The 14,262-nt window shown below is 44.8% G+C and overlaps 1 protein-coding gene across 2 annotated transcripts in view; it reads left to right on the top strand.

The window, feature by feature from the left end:
- The window catches only part of LOC309554155 (uncharacterized protein), a 145,867-nt gene that overhangs the window by 20,812 nt on the left and 110,793 nt on the right, over positions 1–14,262 (top strand). The gene's annotated exons all lie outside the window — the stretch shown is intronic.

The raw sequence follows: 14,262 nt of genomic DNA, 5'->3' as shown, positions 1-14,262 counted from the left end.
GACACCAGCCATTTAATAGTTAGACAGTTTGGTTGAGGACACCAGCAAATGTGACAGTTAGCAATCCTGGCATTTCAGCAATGTCATTGTATGTTGAAAGCAATAAATTGATAGGTTTTGTTTAGTTTTATGATTTACTAATGTTCAGGGGCTCTCGGATTCAGCAAAATGGTGGCCTCCAGCAAGAAGATACAGGAGCAATGCTGAACACAAATCACAGCACACACTAATGTTGGTAGCATAATTATTAATGTGAAATGTATGTTCCTTTGCTAATGAACATTATTTTTTATCAAGTTGTTATGGGTAAAGTTTTGCTTTAAGGATCTATTACTGTAATTGTCTAGTGTGGCCTTTGCTTAAATAGTTTACCAGCCCATGTTTCTAAGAAGTTTAAAGACTGCACAGAGGGATGCAGGTAGAGGTGATGTAGAATGTAAGGTGGGGGAGGTTAAGGCCCCTTTCACACCTACGGACATTAATGCATTCCTATGGAAAAACGGATGGCAGCGGATGATCATCCAGTTTCATCCACATCCGTCAATATCTGTTTTTTTGTAAACTGACAAACGGTCGAAAAACGGATGAAAAACGGACGAAAAACGGATAAAAAAACAGATGAGAAATGGATGAAAAACTGATGAATACTTCATCCATTTTGACGTGACTGAACTGATGAAATGAATGGTCCGTATGTGTGAAAGGGGCCTAACTAAAACTGGTGCACACAGAATCTGGTGCAGTTGTGCATAGTATTCAATTAGCTTCCAGGTTTTATTGTCAAAGCTTATGCTCCTTTCACACTTGTGTCACCAAAAAGTCTTACGATTTTGCCACGCTATTTGGTCGCGATTTTGCTGCGATGTTGACTGGACTTGAAGCAATGTCTGTGTAATCTTGAGGTCTATGAACCTCAAAATGCATTAAAGTTGGACCAAAGTAGTGTAGGGACTATTTTGAAGTCGTTGCAACTTGAAGTCGCACAGATATGGACGGTACTCATTGGAAATTATAGAATACAACTTGTTATGTGACTTTGCAGTCCCAAGTCGCACAAGTGTGAAAGGAGCCTTAATTGAACAAGCTGAAAATAGAACCTGATTGTTTTCTATGCACAGCTGCATTAGATTCTGTGTGCAACAGTTTTAGTAAATCTCCCCTGTTGTGTCAGTGCCAAGACATGGGAAAAACTACAAACAGGATACCCAGTTAGAACTTTTATGTAAAATGAAGATGTCAAACTTTCTTGTAGGAAGGACTAGTTTTGGGAACTTATGGAGTAACTCTACCTAAAACGGGTATTTCAGTATTTTTTTAGATGGTTACATTACTGAAAGTAAACCTAGCATCAGATAGATTTGTTCACATTATATGCATCCATGCAAGTACCTCTCAAAGTGATCCCCTTAGCAATGCATTCATCTGGTCTCCCACCCAAAAAAATGGCTTCATATTTGTCCAGGCATCATCCAAGCTCACCATCTACATCCTGGACTGGGATGCTGGGCCAAAGATGGCATAACCATGTACACCCTGGTGCCTTTGCATTTCTTGGGTGTTTTCAAAAGTGTCTGACCCTGATCAGCCCCTGATTCAACTTTTCATTGTGTAACCTGAATGGTCTAAAGTTATCAGTGGTATACCCCGAGGTTCAGTGTTGGGACCCTTACTTTTTAATATCTTTATAAATGATATAGGGTCTGGGATTAAAAGTAGCATTTCAGTCTTTGCAGATGACACCAAGCTTTGCAGTGGAATAACTTCTTTACAGGATGTCTCCAATTTACAAGCCGACCTCAATGCACTGTTTAATTGGGCAGCTATGTGGCAAATGAGGTTTAATGTTGATACATGTAAAGTTATGCACTTGGGGGCTAAGAATATGCATGCATCATACATACTAGGGGGAGTAGAACTGGGGGAATCCATAGCAGAGAAGGATCTGGGTGTTCTGGTAGATCCTAAGCTTAATAATAGCATAACATAGTGGTTTCCAAAGCCTTTCTTGTATTAACAGAGGCATGGACTCCAGGGGGAGTGATATCATTTTGCCCCTGTACAGATCATTAGTAAGACCTCACCTGGAATATGCAGTTCAGTTTTGGGCACCAGTTCTTAAAAAGGATATCGGGGAACTGGAGAAAGTGCAGAGAAGGGCAACCAAACTGATAAGAGGCATAGAGGACCTCAGCTATGAGGAAAGATTAGAGGAACTGAATTTATTCTCTCTTGAGAAGAGGAGATTAAGGGGGGATATGATCAACATGTATAAATACATAAGGGGTCCATATAGTGAACTTGGTGTTGAGTTGTTCACTTTAAGGTCAACACAGAGGACAAGGGGGCACTCTTTACGTCTAGAGGAAAACAGATTTCGTCTCCAAATCCGGAAAGGTTTCTTTACCGTAAGAGCTGTGAAAATGTGGAATAGACTCCCTCCAGAGGTGGTTCTGGCTAGCTCACTAGATTGCTTTAAAAAAGGCCTGGATTCTTTCCTAGGTGTACATAATATAAATGGGTACTAAAATTTTTTTTTAGGTAAAGTTGATCCAGGGAATATCCGATTGCCTCTCGGGGGATCAGGAAGGATTTTTTCCCCTGCTGTAGAAAATTGGATCATGTTTTGCTGGGGTTTATTTTCGCCTTCCTCTGGATCAACAGTGGGTAAAGGATTGTGTATATGGGATTGTATGGTTGGGTTTTCAATACTGTTTTTTTTTTTTGGTTGAACCGGATGGACTTGTGTCTTTTTTTAACCTGACTAACTATGTAACTTGCTACAAAGTTACAATGTTATAGTCTGATTTCTGGAGAAGAGGAGATTGAGGAAATGCTTATTCCTGCCTGCAACAAACCGATGATATAATCTCAACCTAGGCACAAATCACTGAATCGAGGCACTCGAGGAAGATGTATTAAAGGGATTGTAAAGGCAGAAGGTTTTTTTTTCATCTTAATGCATTCTTATACTTACCTAAGCCTGTCTTTATCCAGTGATGTTGCAGGAGTGTCTATGCTGCCTGGGACTCCCCTCCTCTTTGGCTGAGACAGCAGCGTTGCTCGATTGATTCCCACTGCTGTCAAAATCATTCAGCCAATCAGGAGAGAAAGGGGATGGGGCTTCGTATCTAAATGGACACAAGGAGCTGTGACTTGGCTCAGGTGCCCCCATAGCAAGCTGCTTGCTGTGGGGACACCAACCAGGAGGGAGGAACCAGGAGAGTCAGTGAGAGACCTGAGCAGATAAGGATCTGGGCTGCTCTGTGCAAAACCAACTGCACAGAAGAGGTAAGTATAACGGAAAATTGTATCATACTTACCGTAATTTTCCTTTCCTGGTGCCTATCCATGGCAGCATACTAGTGATAGAGCTCCGCCTCGACTCCACCTTCAGGATCAGTGAATAGCATAAATTAAAAGGTATAGCCCCCCCCCATCATTCTCCGTAAATAGGAAAAACCGAGGGAGGGATCGTATGCTGCCATGGATAGGCACCAGGAAAGGAAAATTACGGTAAGTATGATACAATTTTCCGTTTTCCTGGTGCCTCCATGGCAGCATACTAGTGATAAATAACTAGCTTACACGGGTGGGATAATGCTTAATCAAAAAATAAAGTTTAATTAGACAAAGACATTGCTGCTTGAACAACTCGTCTTCCAAATTCAACTGTCGTTAGAGCCCCTGGATCAACTCTATAGTGTCTGAGAAACGTGTGCTGTGACGACCAAGACGCCGCCCTGCATATTGTCTCCAATGAGACGTTTGCTCTCGTTGCCCATGAAGTTGACACTGCTCTTGTTGAGTGTGCGTTCACTCTGGAAGGAACATCCATGTTTTGTGCAGTATAGGCTTTTTGAATGGTCTTGACTACCCAGGATGCCAAGGTCCTTTTTGAGGCTTCCTTTCCTCTGTTTTTACCCCAAGGAATCACGAAAAGCTTTTCCGAATTCCTGAAGGCTGCTGTCATTTCCAGATAGGCTTTTAGTATCTTGGGAACATCTAGTTCCTGACACGAATCTGAGAAGACTGGTAATGCCCATGGTTCACTTAAGTTGTCTGGCGTAGTCACTTTCGGAGTGAAACCTCGAAGAGGCCGTAGCTCCACCCTGTCAGGGAAAAACGATATATGCTCCTCCCCTATTCCCAGGGAGTGCAAGTCTGAAATTCTTTTGCCGGACGTGATCGCCACTAGAAAAACTGTCTTCAAAGTCAGGTTCCATAGCGAAATTTGTTCCACCGGCACAAAAGGGTGTTTGGACAGCATCTCCAGAATCAGAGGAAGGTCCCACTGAGGAAAGGGACTTCTACTTGGAGGACGAATCTTAAGAACTCCTCTGAGAAAGGTGATTACCAGCGGATTATCTGCCCATCTGATGCTGGTTGCCGCTGAAATCGCTGACACCTGAACTTTAAGTGTACTCAAGCCGAGACCCCTGTCTAGGCCAGACTGAAGGAAGGCCAATACGTTTGAAACAGAAGGCGTGATGGGATCAAATTCTTCTGTTTCCGCGTAGGACACAAACCTATTCCAGATCTTAGCATATACGGAATTGGTTGCTGGCTTTCTGGCTTTGAGGAGAGTATTGATGACTTGCTGGGAGCATCCTAAGGATTCAAACCGCCTCCTCTCAACAGCCATATTCGAAGGTTCAGAGTCTGTGGTCTTGGATGGAACCTCCCCCCCTGTGATAGTAGGTGAGGAAAGGGAGGAATCTTGATCGGGGAGCATACGCTCATGCGTAGGGCCAATGGAAACCAAGGCCTCTTCGGCCAATACGGAAGGATTGCCAGTATCTGTACTGGTTCCCTCGTCAATCTCAGTAAGAACCTGTGAATTAGGGGACGTGGTGGAAAGGCGTAGCCTGTCGTGAACCGCCATGGGCAGGACAGAGCATCCACTTCCTCCGCTTGCGGGTAAGGGAGACGTGAGAAGAAACTCGGGAGCTTGGAGTTCTCTGGAGTTGCGAATAGATCCACTTGTGGGAGATCCCATAGGCTGAGGATCTGCTGAAAAATGTGCGGATGTATTGCCCATTCGTTGGCGTCCTCGAAGTCTCTTGATAAATGATCCGCCACTGTGTTCAATCTGCCTGGTAGATAGGCTGCTCTGAGGGCCACCAGATTCCTTTCTGCCCAGATCATAATGGGCTCTACTTCCCTCAGGAGGGTCCTGCTGCGGGTCCCTCCCTGCTTCTGGATGTATGAAACCGCTGCCCTGTTGTCTAGGCGTAGTAGGACCCTCTGCGCCCTCACCTGAGGAGCTAGTGAGGTTAGTGCCATGAATGCCGCCCTCAGCTCTAGAATGTTGGAAACCAAGTCTTTCACCGGAAAGGACCATCTCCCCTGAATCTGTATTGTTTCGCAATGCGCTCCCCATCCCTGGCTGCTCGCATCCGATGTGATCATGGTCCAGGAATGAGAACCCAGATGGTGAGGTTTGGCGAGATTCTCCGGATCTGTCCACCAATGAAGGCCTCTGCGCATTATCGATGTTATCTGGATCGTTTGCGAGAGTTGACGTGTGCGCCACTGGGACAGGAATCCCGACTGAAAGAACCTCAGGTGCCAATGTGACCATGGCACTAGAGGGATGCAGGAAGACATTGAGCCGATCAGACTCATACATTGTGAAGCTGACATGTAGTCCCTTCCTATGGCATGAAGTGTCTTTTGAATTATTGCTGTTGCCTTCATTTGGGGTAGAGAGACCGTGCCTCTGGCCGTGTTGAATTCTGCCCCTAAGTATACCATCACCTGGGTTGGAGATAGTTGACTCTTCTGCCGATTTACTAACCACCCTAGATCCTTCAGGGTTTGTAGTAGAATGTCCCTGTGGAGAATCAATTTCCGTGGACAGTCGGCTAGGAGGAGGATATCGTCCAGGTAATGATATACTCTTAACCCTTTCTCCCTTAGGGGGGCAAGGGCCGATATCAAGACCTTTGTGAAGACTCTTGGGGATGTGCACAGGCCGAAAGGCAGAGCTTGAAATTGTAGGTGGACATGACCTACTGCGAACCTTAGATATTTTTGGAAGGCGGGAAGTATAGGAATGTGTAGGTAGGCATCTTGCAGATCCACAGATATCAACCAATCCATAGGCTGTACTGTTTGGATTATTGTCTGTAAGGACTCCATCTTGAATCTTTCCAGATGAATATAGCGGTTTAGACCTTTCAAATCTATAACCGGCCTCCAACCCCCTGTCTTCTTCTCCACCAGGAACAGGGTTGAATAGAAACCTGTGAAGCGTTCCCCATAGGGTACCGGTACCGCTGCTTGTTGAAGTTGAAGTGAAACTAGAAAGTCCTTTAAGGCCTGTGCCTTCTGTGGGGATGATGGTAGTGTCGTCTTTTTGTAAGTCGCCCGAGGTGGTTGCTGTTGGAATGTCCAGAAGTGACCGTAACGGATGGTAGAAAGGACCCAAGGGTCCTGGCATTTTGTCATCCAATTTGGTAAGAAGTGGCGAAGTCGGGCTCCCACTGTATCGGTCACTTCTTTTCTGGCGTCAAAAGGACTTTGTCTCCCCTTGTGGGGTAGTGAGATTTTTATTTTTTCTGGATGCCAGAAAGGAAGACTGGGTACCTTTCCAGGGCCTCTTATTGTCCCTGAATGGACGGGTCTGTCTGTAGCCTCTAGAATTTGACTGGCGGAACCTTGAGAGGAAACCCCTTGTTCTGCGTTCCTCCCTATCTTGTGGAAGAATACCAGTCTTTCCTCCAGTGACCCTGGAAATGGCCTTCTCCAATCTTTCACCAAATAGCGATTTACCATCAAAAGGTATTTTGCACCAGCTCTGCTTTGATGCCAAGTCAGCCGTCCAAGGCCTTAACCATAGTGCCCTCTTAGCCATCACTGAGTGGAGCATTGAACGAGAGGCGCACCTAATTGTGTCAATGGCGGCTTCTCCCACGAAGTCTGCCGCTAACTTCAATTCCTCAAGTGACTTGATAATATCCTCTTTAGGGACATCCTGTCGCAGAGCTGTCTCAACGTTGTCAGTCCAGGAATGAATGGCACTTGAGACTGAAGTCAGCGCAATAGCGGGCTTACAAGCTGCCCCTGCGGCCAGATAGCATCTTTTTAGGTCAAGATCAATGCGCCTATCCAATGGATCTTTAAATGAAGTTGAATCTTCCATTGGAAGGGTCATGTTCTTCGCTAGACGCACCACCGCTGCATCCACTACTGGCATGGAGGATAAGGCTTGTATTCCTTCTTCCGGCAACGGATAAAATTTATTCACTCTGTTGAAGGAGAATTTTTTATCTGTCTTACTCCATTCATTCTCAATCACTTCCCTTATTTCTCCCATTAAAGGGAAAGCGACTTGTTTCCTCTTGAGGAAAGGGAAATATGACTTTGACTTAGGCCGGGGTTCCGCTGGTTCATCCCAGGCGATGGCCTGCTTAACCGCCTGAATAAACGGCTGAACTAAAGCAAAGTTGAAACCTGAAGGCTCTTCTTCATCTGAAGATTTGTCCGAATGTTCCTCCGAGGAAGGATCTCTAGTGGCTGGAACTGCGCTAACAGTGATAGCGGAAGGACCTGCGATCACCGGATCCGATTCCTGTGGCTGAGAAGCCTGTGGTATAGGACGAGCTGGGATGGTGGACACCAACTCTGCAATTGAGTCCTTCATTGTTTGTTTAAGTAGATCAACTACTTGGCGGCTCTCCGTGTCACAACTGGCCGCATAATCCCTGAGACAGTCTTTACAGACCAGCTTTCTCGGGAGGGGTTCCGCGCCACAAGACCAGCACTTTTTTCTTGAAGAATAATGTGGTGAAGGAGAGCGATAACGGCTTCTGGATCTTGATCTCTCTGGGTATCTTGAGGAATGTGACCTGCGATCAGGACTGTGGTCATCCCGTCTTCCCGATGATTTTTGAGATCTCTTCGATGGTACTGGACTGTGACAAACCAAAAATAATGGATGTCAGTGGCGCACTCTTTTTTTTTTTTTTTTTTTTATACTCACGAAAAGTTGGTCCCATACCTATTACGGTCAGGTGGATCTTGGTTTCGTGAGGAATGACTCATGGTAAGGGCAAGAGGATCAGCTGAAAAAGGAAAGATTATAGTAGAAAAACATGTATACATATATATATATACATATACACACATATACATATATACAGAGAAAGAGTAAGAACCAAAGCATAAAAACCACCTACCGAGAGAGAGCAAACGAAAATGGTCTGCAGGGCAAGGCTAGTTGAAACCGAAGACACCGCCTCTCTAAACTTCCTGGTTTAAGTACATCAGGCTCCACTCCACCTGAGCCGAAGCACCAATAGGAAGGCAGGGAAACCATTGACTGGATTTTTTTTTTTTTTTTTAAAACAACACTGCCCCTTTAAGACATAATTTGTAAATGTGCTGCCCTATACCTGAGCCAAAACCTAACTTCCTGTAACTTTTTTGAATTCTGCCTTCTTCAAAACAACACTACCCCTCTTTATTTCTTTATACTGCAGCTTTAAATAAATTATTCATTTATATACATATATTTTTTTTTTTTTTTTTTGAGACCACGGCAAAATGGCCGCCGTTGTCTCTACCGCGCATGCGTCGTCCCGCAATTCTTACTGCGCATGCGCCGCAACCCGACATGTCGCCGCACAGAGACTCCCACCGAAAAGATGGCCGCTGTGGGAGTCAATGCGCATGCGCCGGCCGCCGCGTCATCACGGCGCGACCCGGCGCGAACAGGGGAACAGGACGCCGTAGCCATTAGAATGCTGCGTGGGGGAATCGCCCCCAATTGCCCTAACGCCAGACAAGGTAGCCATAACACACGCAATTAAGAATATAACTGGGAATAAACATCACAATCAGTGCCCACAAAACTATGCATAGTGATGGAAAGACAGAGAAGTGTAGAAGGGAAAGCTGATCTCTCTGCCACCATGAATCCCCACATTATACATGTATCCTTATCCACATACTCATGAATATTATATATATATACATATATATTTTATGAAAAGACGGCATATTTGTTCCACATTAGGAAACGCCGTTACTCACAGACCCCAGAAGATCCACAGAAGGGGTTCCCAGTCTTATTAGCGCGTTTAGCGGCCCAAGAACAGGGACTGCACACGGGAGAGGCTGAACCCGGTGGAAGCTGCCCGTTTTCACAGGCAGAGGTAGGGACATACTGCTGCAATCTTCACTGTTCAAGAGGTTTGAGGAAAAAAAGGAGAATGATGGGGGGGGGCTATACCTTTTAATTTATGCTATTCACTGATCCTGAAGGTGGAGTCGAGGCGGAGCTCTATCACTAGTATGCTGCCATGGAGGCTCCAGGAAAACATGTTTGTTATTTAAACAAAACAAAAAAAAACCAAAATGAGACCTTACAATCACTTTAACTGTGAAAGGCGGCGCTTTGAGGCCCTGTTCACACCTCAGCTCGTAAAACGCTCATCTCTGAAGTTCCAAAATGCTCAACAATCAAAACCTCATTGATTTCAATGGTCCCTGTTCACATATAAGCGTTTTGTTGCCTGAAGTGAAACGTCTGAAGCTCAAAAAAGTACATGAACTTCTTTTTGGCAGATTACAATCATTTTTGTTAGATGTCAATGCCTGCCTCCAAACACCTGCAAAAAACGCCTAAAAAATGCCCCAAAAAACCACAAGAAAAACACCCCATAAAAACACATGAAAAACGCCAAAAAAACACCTGAAAACGATATGCCCAGGTGTGAATAGAGCCTAAATGTGTCACACTCTGTGGGTGGTAGTGTCTGCCGAGTGCTACAGGTGGTATACTTGCTCCTGCGGTTGTGGTATATGTACACCCAGGTCACTGCCTTTCCAACTACAGGGTGAGCAGTTAAGGGCTGGTAAAAATGGGGGCAATAAAAGCTCACCCCCCCAACTACTAGTGTAAATAAGACCTCTTATTAATTTTCATTTTCACCATATTTATTAAATAAAAAAATGCTATAGAAGTTATCTTTTAGTATTACATTCCTTTAACAAGTGAGCTGTGGCTTTTGAAACCAGAAGATGATTAGTTGAATGTTCCATGAATAAGGCTACTGTTGTTGCACAAGGCTTTAGGTACATTGTTACAGTCTATTTTTATTCTCTAAGAGCAGATGAAGTGAAGGATGCAGTGTGTAGATAGGGTTGTTGAACAGAAGAGGTAGGAGGTTTGTTATCGGGGAGATGAATAAAAATAGCTGTGAGCCCGATTGGTGCACATAAGGGGAAGATGCAATGAATATACTCATTACTTTGTGTTCTCCTCACAGACATTAGTCTTTTAGAAGCACATTATGTTTAGAGCACCTCTGGCAATGTTTCGGTCTATTTCTGTGACTTTTATTTAGGACAAGAATGAAGGCAAACAACTCTCTGGCAGCTCGCTGTGACTAGCATACAGGGAACACATAAAAGCAGCCATTTGTGTGCCAGGTGGGGTGCCAGGAAGCGGCCCTTAAAGTGGAAAACAGTTAAGCCATGTTGTTTTCAGGTCATGCAAACGACAAAACTAAGTATTTTATTAAAGCTTTCAGAAAAAAAAGTGGTAAAGAGCCACACTTGGCCACCTGAAGTTCTGGGGAAAAGGAATAACCAGTACTGTAGCCCAAAATGGAATGGCACCACAAGTATAGTGCACCCTGTGCCGTCTTTTTTGTGTGTGACATTTTAAAACTGTTATGGGGTGCAGTGGACCCCCTGTGCTGCCAGCAAGGCTGAGCTGAACAAGATGCGAATGTTGCCCTGCAGACAGCACCAGAATCCAATATTCAGGATTGCCCAAATTGTGGCAGCAGACTTGTGTAGGCAGAATTAAAATGCAGAACTACATCAAAGAACAGGAAAGCACTCAGGACTGGAGGTAAGGGTCAGTGGTAGACAAATGTAGTCACAAACAAGTTGGGCAGCTAAAAGCAGAAACTGAGGTCAATTGTGGGGAAAGACAGGTAGTATACACACACCTTTGATGAGGTTCCGTTTAAAAATGAATAATTTAAAGTGGAGTTCCACCCTCATCTGCATCTAAATATGCATGTGCTGCTGATCACTCCGCCATTTCCTTTTGGATAGTGTCATTTTTATTTTTTTTTAATATATAGTACCTCTTTTTCAAAAAAACATCCACTTCCGTCCAAACCCGGCCGCAGCGCAGTACGTCATATCCTTTTTCGCAATGGCTCCTGGGATACCAGTGTAAGGAATCCCAGGAGCCAATGGGCATCCTCCGCAACTAGCATCGCGTTACTTCTAAAGCAGAAATGACGCGATGCTAGGCTAGGCTACGGCCGTTATAAAGTCCCACTGTACATGCGCAAGATCGGGAGGTGCTTGCTGGGTAGCCAGCAGCGCCTTATCCCGGAAGAGACTCCTGGTGGGCTTCAGATGCCCACACTCAGGATGGACACTTGCTGGATCAGAAGGCTACAGTGAGTACTAACACTTTTAATGATACGGAAAATGTTAGCACATGCAGCATATGCCGATTTCAAATACATATTTGGCTACTATCACGGGGGTGATTTAAAAAAAAAATAAAAAAGATGCTGGAACTGGCTGGAACTTTAAGTACTGCTAAATAGTGATGAGCCAAACACCCCTCTGTTCGGTTCGCACCAAAACATCTCAAACAGGGAAAAAGTTCTAGCGAACATGCAAACTCTATTAAAGTTTATGGGACAGGAAAAAGAAAAATCAAAAGTCCTCATTTTAAAGGCTTATATGAAAGTTATTGCCATAAAAATTGTATAGGGACCTGGGTACTGCCCTGGGGGACATGCAGCAATGCAAATTTTTTTTTAGAGGAGCAGTGATTTTAAAAATGCTTAAAGTGAAACAATAAAAATGAAAAGTTCCTTTAAATATCTGCCTGGGAGGCCCCCTTAATGTGCCTGTGAAGTAGCGCATTTGTGCGATGTATGTAGCCTGTTGCAACAATACTGATATTTCTAAAGGAAAAAATTTAATTCAAACTTGCTCGTGGCTGTAATGTATTGTTGGCTCCTGGCAAAACAGATTATTAAAAAAATGGCGTGGGGTACCCCCCCCCCCAGTCCATACCAGGCCCTTCGGGTCTGGTACAGATTTTAAGGTCCTTTTTAAAAATAAAAATAGTGTCCCTCAAAGTAAATCCATCGTCAATCACATCGCCCATTGCCTCTCCCGAAAAATATATAAAAAAAAACACACGCACCCACCTCCTCACGCACCTCCTGTGTAATGAGCTGTTTGAGCTGTGACAGCTCTTTTATAGGAAAGGGATGGGACACCCGGTTACATCACTCGGTGGCACCGCCCCTTCTGATGTGACGTCAGTCATTTATTCACTGCACATGCCGTCAGAAGGGAGCGTCTTATTTTTTTTTCTATTTTTCGGGTGCGGCGACGGGCGACGTGATTGACAATGGATTTACATCGAGGGACACTATCTTTTTATTTTTATTTTTTAATAAATGACTTGTCAAAAACTGTCTTTTGTCTTTATTTTTTTTTTGTACACTAAATGGGTAGGGGTACGATGTACCTGATATCCATTTACATAGGGAAGGGCAGGATCTGGGGGCCCCCCTTGTTAAAGGGGGCTTCCAGATTCCAATAAGCCCCCCACCCGCAGATCCGGACAACCACAGCCCAGGGTTGTCCGGAAGAGGCTCTTGTCTCCATCAACATGCCCCCAAAGCACCCTCCCCATGTTGAGGAAGGGCGGCCTGGTATGGTTCAGGGGTATGGTTTTTGGAAATCTTGGTCAGCTTGGCATGGCACTGCTCACGAACTATAAGTGACAGGGACACAAAACTTGGGGAGCACTGAGAGGGGACCCAGGACTACAACATATCTATACAATATAAAAGTGGGGTATGCCTGTTCACTACACTGACTGCACTAAACTAACTCAACTCACTATCCACTAACTACCTGCCTAATCTTAGCCTAGCAGCCTCATATAGTGTGTGGGGTGTGGACTTAGCCCCTGAGCAATGATTGGCTAAAGGCAGCCTGCCTTTGGCCAATCATGCCTCTGACAGGACACTGTGCTGTGATTGGCCAAAGCATACAGGTCATGTGCATGCTTTGGCCAATCATCAGATCATCAGTAATTTATTCACTGCATCAGTGCAGTGCATTATGGGGCTCTCATCGCCGAGCACCCCACGTGTGTTCAGCGAACACACGAACAGCTGATGTTCGAGTCAAACTTACGTTCGACTCTAACTCGAAGCTCATCCCTACTGCTAAATAGGGTCAAGTGTGCAACTGCAGAATAATCATGCCACAGTGCAGAGTTGTGTCCTGCAGATGGCAGGAGTGAGTGTATTTGGCATTGTGACTCTGAGCCTTTCATGCAAATACAGGAAGAGTGAGGTAATAAGCTGCCCGTGATTAGCGACTGGCTCTGGGTCTGGTCCGAACATGCTGGTTTGAAGGTTCTGGGACTGACCAGAGCAATAAGGTTTTCGACCAAGCTGAACCGCTGCAGTGGGAAGTGAAACATTTAGCAGCAGTATTACTATCCTCTACAGTAGGACTGGGTCTTCCCAGTGCTAGTTTTAGACTGACTGCAGGTATAGACCTAATAGAAGCCAGCACTGGTCAGTCACAACCATTGGAGAGAGTTTTGAAGAGAGCCACCTCCTTATCAGAAGCTCCTGTCAGTGCGGGTTGCCTTCTTGAAACCTTAACTTTCCTAGATGAATATACAGTCACCTTCCCCTTTCCTGTCAATACTGCCATTCCACAGAATTATGTTAGTACTGAGAATCTAGAGCAGGGGTCTCCAAACTTTCTAAACAAAAGGCCAGTTTACTGTCCTTCAGAGTTTAGGGGGGCTGGTCTTTGGCCAGAAAGAATAAAAATATTTTCTGGCATCAGTGGGAGTGAACAGTGCCCCATCTTTGATACTGGGGGGGGGGGGGAATAATGCTCCACTGTTGATGTCAGTGGCAGGAATTATGCCCCATTTTTGGTGTCAGGGGGCAGAATAGTGTCTCATATCAGTGCCACAAGGGCTGGATAAATGCAATCTAAAAGTCGCATCCCACCTTGGCATGTTCACACTTCTCCATCATTCTCTGTATTATAACATCATTTAAGAATCCAGCAGGCAGAGTAAGACCTCCTTGCAATGGCCACAGCAGGTGGGACGACCCACGAACCTAACACAGTGATCTCACCACTGGAGAGACAACAGAAACCGCTTAATTATTTTACTTTCCAACAAATATTATCTTTGGCTGGTCTGACCCATAAATATGTGTTTAATAT

Source organism: Pelophylax lessonae, assembly GCF_965119305.1.
Source record: "Pelophylax lessonae genome assembly, chromosome: 4".
Lineage (NCBI taxonomy): Eukaryota > Metazoa > Chordata > Amphibia > Anura > Ranidae > Pelophylax > Pelophylax lessonae.
Note: the sequence above shows the minus strand (reverse complement) of the source record. Positions and strands in the feature narration are given on the sequence as shown.